Raw genomic sequence first — 6,143 nt, 5'->3', positions numbered from 1 at the left:
ATAATTAAAAAATTCTAAAAAATAAAGTAGTAGAGCGAATGGAACGTTATCTTTCCGGTAGAATCCGGCGCTGTGCTTTCAGCTCACCGAGGTAAATCCACTCTTGTGAACAGATCGATGTCATTTTGCCGATAAATTCATTGTTCCACGTTATTTTCGCTCAATATCTCGCGATAAATGCATCATCTTTCGATTCGTTTTCTATTCACCGTTTTTTATTCCTCTTTATTTTAACGCGATCTAGATCAGACGGCGATTTTTTGAACGCTTTTTCCCGTTGGGAGACTCTTTGCGGATTCACGATCGGAATAGAAATGTCGAGAATGTCAAAGTCTCTACAAAGAGGTTGAGCTATTTAATTGAGTCTGCTATAAATTATTAATTACTTGTATTTTTTTCTCATAAAATTTGAGAACATAAGTATCTTTTTCTTTATTTTGAGGAACTGAGAACATAAATATCGGATATAAAATATTTTACATAGCGAAAATGTTTTGAAAATCAAGGTCCAAAAGTCTTGCCCATCATTGATAATCATTAAATGCACTTAATAATTTAGACTAAACCATGTGTTGATTTGCTAACAGAATATCATGGTATGTTCGTGGAGTTAGGTATGTGAATGCATCACCATTTTCTAGTTATTTAAATTAAATAATCAAAACCACGTAGTTCATTCTTAAAAATTAGATAGTAAGACCCACATTTCCAAGAGAAGGAGAGAACTGGGTATACGTGATGGCCGGAGATCCAAGTTTTAGAATCCTGACCCACATTCTCTCTCTAAAAAGTTGGATTTTTTTTTTTTTTTTTATGATGAGGAACCCTCGCCGAAAACCGGTTTACTCATGAATGGGCCCGCACATTTTTCCTTTAGTACTGTAAACTCCAGAAGAATAAGACCATCTACCAACTTAATACTGAAACTAAGCTCCATTTACATCTTGAATTAGGCCATTGACCCTCTCTTTTTTTATAATTTATTACATGGAAACCAAACTCAAGATTGAAGATCTGGCGTAGGCTATTGACCCTCTTTTTTTTTTCAATTTATTACATGGAAACCAAACCCAAGATTGAACACCTGCCTGCAGTTGACCTTTTTTTTGGATTTATAACCCAATGAAATTAACCACACCCGGCTTGAAGAACTGGTTGCGTTGGCTCAGCCTGCTATACCTACGGTCGTTGTGCCGGCAACGTAAAATTTCAAAGCTGGGACCTCTGCTATTTGTTGGCTGGACCAGAGAGGCAATGCCCATGAAAATCGAACCTTTACCAGCCAAGGCCAACCCCCCTTGGGCTATACAGCTGAGCTGACTCTTACTTGAGGTAATTAAAGTAAAACTCAAAGACCATTTGGTAAAAGACACAACACTTATGCTATATATGAAACCAATCGTCACCATCAACTCTTTGGGGTTAGCCATGTGAGAGTACTACTTCCCTTATTTATTTTCATTTCTACAATGGAATTCAAATTTATGGTGCCTAAGAAAATTTACGTGGTTGTACTTATGTTAGATTTCAATGTTTGTCTGACCTTTGGGGATCTTAGCCAATGTTGTCAATATCGTATCCGGCCTTGGGATCGTTTTGAAAACGATTCAGAGCTGAGCCGAGTTGAATCGGCCAACTTTCAACCAGAAAATGACACATGTCACAATATTAAAATCCTTTTTTATCATTTTTGACAATTTTAAAAGTAAACCCAATCAGCCATATATACTGTATCGATTCCAGGCTGATACGTTCGGCCGATTCAAGCTGATTTGCAATGATACTGACAACACTTATCTTAACCGGAAGCTCAGATCTGGTCATTTTTCTTTGTACAATACTAATCTTATATCTTAATCTACTCCAATTGCTCACCATTATGAAGATCCGGGTCCTTGGTCTCAAATTAATTACATATCCTGCAGATACTGAGCCAAGAAAACCGGCCATACCCAATGGTGGTCCTATAATCTAGAGCCCTGATAGGGCCAGGAAATGAGACGAGAAGGTCGGCTTGGCTCAAAAATTTAGCTTGGTGAGCCGAGCTAACAGCCAGCTTGTTTAGGTAAATGAGCGGAGCAATGAACATATCAGGCTTGGCTTGGCTCGTGTAGGCTTGTTATATATATATATATTATGCATATTATATATATTTTATATATTATCAAACTCTAAAAAACATTTAAAAATAAATTTATAAGAAAATGAAACATCCCTAGGCTCGTAAAGCTAGGCTTGGCTCATGACATGCTCATCACAAGTTGAGCTGAAGCTGGGGTATAACCTTAACAAGCCCCAAGCTGGGCTGGTTAGGCTCTTTTAGCAGCCCTAGTGCTGGAGAGGGGATTTTTAGTGACAGTTCTGACCTTTTGCCTTTTGCATTAAGTGGCCGCTATGGGGACGAGCCCACGGATGCGCTGATCACTGCACCAAGCAATGGCCCTTAGACCAAGAGCAATGATGATATCTAAGTCTAAGTGCAGATGCGTGCAGCAATGTTGTCGATTTCGGCCTGAACCGGTGCCTATCATATCGTCCGAAAATCGATACGATACTAATCTGAATCAGTTTTTTTCTTTTTTGTAAGAAATGTATTAAATATTTAAAATTAAAATTTTAATATTATTTTAATAGTTTTAACATGTGTCACATTCAGATTGATACGAAATATTTTTTAATTATTTTTCAGAACGATTCACTTGAGAATCAGTATCGGCCAGATTCACCTGAATCTTTGGCCAAATGATTCATGGTCCGTGCCGATAATGACAAGATTGCATGCCGTGTAGGGTTCAAGTCCATCAACGCAATGTAATATGCTTTTGGACCCACCACACAAGTTTATTCCAATTCTTTTCTATTTGAACTTTGGTTTTGTTTGATCCATTCAACACCCCCAAGTTGTTGGTGGCAAATATGGGCCAATTACCAATGGGAGCTCCTGGTAAATTTGTGTTGGGACTGTGCAGGTTCAAAACCCAATGGTACAGTTGTATAACTGATAGGGTCTGCCTAACCCCAGCTTGCCTTTCAAAAAAAAAAAAAAAAACTGTGGGCCAACTACCCTCAACTGCGCCCGGTGTTGTTCCCCATGAATCCGTTTGAAAAAGAATAATTTGTGGGTGCACTCAGAATAACATGGTGCTGATCATCAATAATATACTTAATTATCATATCCCTATCAGGGAGAATATCAAGTATCTAATAGAGAAGATTCAATGTGTTCAGCCTCAACCAGGTAGCACCCCGCGTAGTGGCTGAACACCTTCATTTATAAGGGGTGCAAACGGGTTGGATTCAGGCCAGATCTTGATAGATCCAAATCCAAAATACAAATAAGAGATCTGAATCTGGAATAAGATCCAAAGAGGTCAGATTGAATCTTGATCCAAAATACATGTGGTAGCATTGGATCGATACGGAAGCTATTTACATGTAAAAAATACACAGATGCCCCTTAGTGGAGATATTCTTGACGATTAAAAGAATTCAATTAAGTTTAGTGGTTGGTGTGGTGCATTTTGCCACTAGGGTTTGGTGATTCTTTTTTTTCTTTTTTTTGTGAGGGAAACTAGGGTTTAATTTGGTGATTTAATCAAGAGAGAGTCAACAAATCCGAATGGAAAAGGACTCATCAAACTTGCTAGCTTCTAAGGAGTACTAAGGAAGGAGTACATAGTGCTTCTCATTTTCTCATAATTGGAGCAGTAGTACTCCAAATGAGAAAGACAATGTGTACATCCATGTACTATCGAAAGCATAACAGAGAAAGCTAAAAATAAATAAATAAATAGAAAGAAAAGAAAATCATAGTCTATCTTAACACTTACTCAAGCTTGATAACCTTTCTTTAATAGAAGTTTAGATGTAGCTAGGGGTTAGAAACAGGTTAGAAGTCTGGTCATGATTGAGATGTAGCATTATTTATTTATTTATTTGAAAGGCAAGCTGGGGTTAGGCAGACCCCTATCAGATATCTCTTATGCCCCATGTAGGCGCGATTCGAACCTGGGCCTTCAGCTTGGGACAGGATCCCACTTACCACATGGGATACCACCTCGGTGGGCATTCTTTATTGAGTGTTAGGTCAGTGGGATGTTTGAAACTTTTGTGTGGACAATGAAATAAGAACAACCTTCTAGAAGCATACGTCCAAGTATGCTTTTTTTTTTAGCACTCCTTGGAATAAACTATATCACATCTAACCGGGTCCAGCCTAGTTCTTATCAGGATCATGACTAGGATTACGTTTTCGGTCCACATATAAAAAGGTTGGCTTGGTCAAACATAATGTCAAGGAGAGCAGAGGTCCAACCGAACCGACCTCGAGTAAGTCATATTTCTTTTTACCCTAATGTTATGTGCTAGCCCTAGGCCCAGGTCACCAAATCTTAAGGCCAAGTTCATTTTGGCACATCTGGTTTTTAATCTTTTTTGGGTTTTTTCCCCGAATCCAATCGGTTTGCACCCCCTAGTCTGAGGCCTCACGTTATCTTCAAAGCTACCAAATTTTAACCATAGGTGATGCTGTAACCATGAACTTGCATTTGCACGTGATTGCTTTATGAGAGAGAGAGAGAGAGAGAGAGAGGGAGAGAGAGAGAGGTGATGCCATAGCAAAATATCATTCATCTGGACTCTAATTAACATATTCAAAATCCTCAATATTGGAACAATTAGAAGAATAATATTTTGCAACGATATGCATGAAAAACTCTCTCTTTCTCTCTCTCTCTCTCTCTCTCTATATATATATATATATATATATAGAGAGAGAGAGAGAGAGAGAGAGAGTAATGTGTTCCTTAGGCACACTTTAGTTAGGTTTCGTTAGGCCTCTTTTGAAAAATCATAGTTTTAAGTGTTTTTTCTCACATCTAACACCATAGATGTGATCTATAGGTTTTGTTTAGTAGGAACCCGCTTTTGAATCGCAGGAAACTGTATACAGGTTTTTCCGGTGATCCAAAATCAATAGCTATGAAGGTACCAGTTTTTTCAGCTCAGAAAAACATGTTTTTTTTATAGAAAAGGAATGATCCAAGAGTCAATTTCCACTAAATCGAGCATGCTAAACACATCTAAACGGTTCAGATCTATCATAAAACACTTAAAACCTATGGGGCAAAATGAGAAATGGGGCCTTATATAGTTATATATATATATATATATATATAGTGACCCTTGTCATCAAACGGGTAAAGTGTCTTAACAATTTTGGACACGTGTGCACTGCTGACCGTGCGGGCCATCAGCAGTGCAGTTTTTTTTTTTTTTTTTTGGTTTTTAGCAGCAGTCGAGGACAGATGCTAAAGGTTCAAAATTCAAAATTTATTTGATGTGCGGTGTGCGACCATGGGTCCGACCTGAGTTTGACGAAAAACTCGTTCAAAGATATGAGTTTTTTGTATGTATATATAGAGAGAGAAAGAGAGAATAATGTACAAGATTCAGACCGTTCTAGACTCCTTTAAAAAAATATATTTGTATGTGTATTTTACTTAATTTAATCTCATAAATGTGATCTCTATGCTTTATTTAGTAGAAAATATGTATTTGTTTAAACATTTTTCATGTTTTTAAGTAATTTTAGCTCAATAAAAAAAATCAACGGTTTATATTATACCAAAAACGTGATTAACTAAAAAACAAGAATTCTTGTTAAATTGTTTGGAGTAAGTAATTAATGATAAAAGCATCTATAAGTTAATTTAGATTAAGCAAAAAATACATGTAAGCATATTTTTTAAAGGGGTCTAGAAAATAGATAATTAAATGGTTTGGAACCTACACATTGCCATGATTTTTTTAGGTTTTAAAATTTGGTACACGTAGGTAATTGATTTTTCAAACTTAGTAAAATCTAACATATACATACAAAAACATAATTCAAAAGGTCAATTTTTATTAAACTTAATATGTAAATAACATCTGAAGGGTCAAATGTGCAAAAAGACTTCTTACCTACGAGGGTAGCAAACATATATATATATATATATATATATACATATAGTAATGCATTCCTTAATCCCCTTTTTAGTTACATCCCATTAGGCCCATTCAAAAATCATAGTTTCAAGTATTTTTTATCACCTCTAACATCTTAGATATCTATAGGTTTTGTTTAGTGGGAACCAGCTTTT

Source organism: Nuphar pumila, chromosome 6, assembly GCF_984573655.1.
Source record: "Nuphar pumila chromosome 6, dmNupPumi1.hap1.1, whole genome shotgun sequence".
Classification (NCBI taxonomy): Eukaryota; Viridiplantae; Streptophyta; class Magnoliopsida; order Nymphaeales; family Nymphaeaceae; genus Nuphar; species Nuphar pumila.
The sequence above is the reverse complement of the archived record's forward strand: the minus strand, read 5'-3'. Positions refer to the sequence as shown.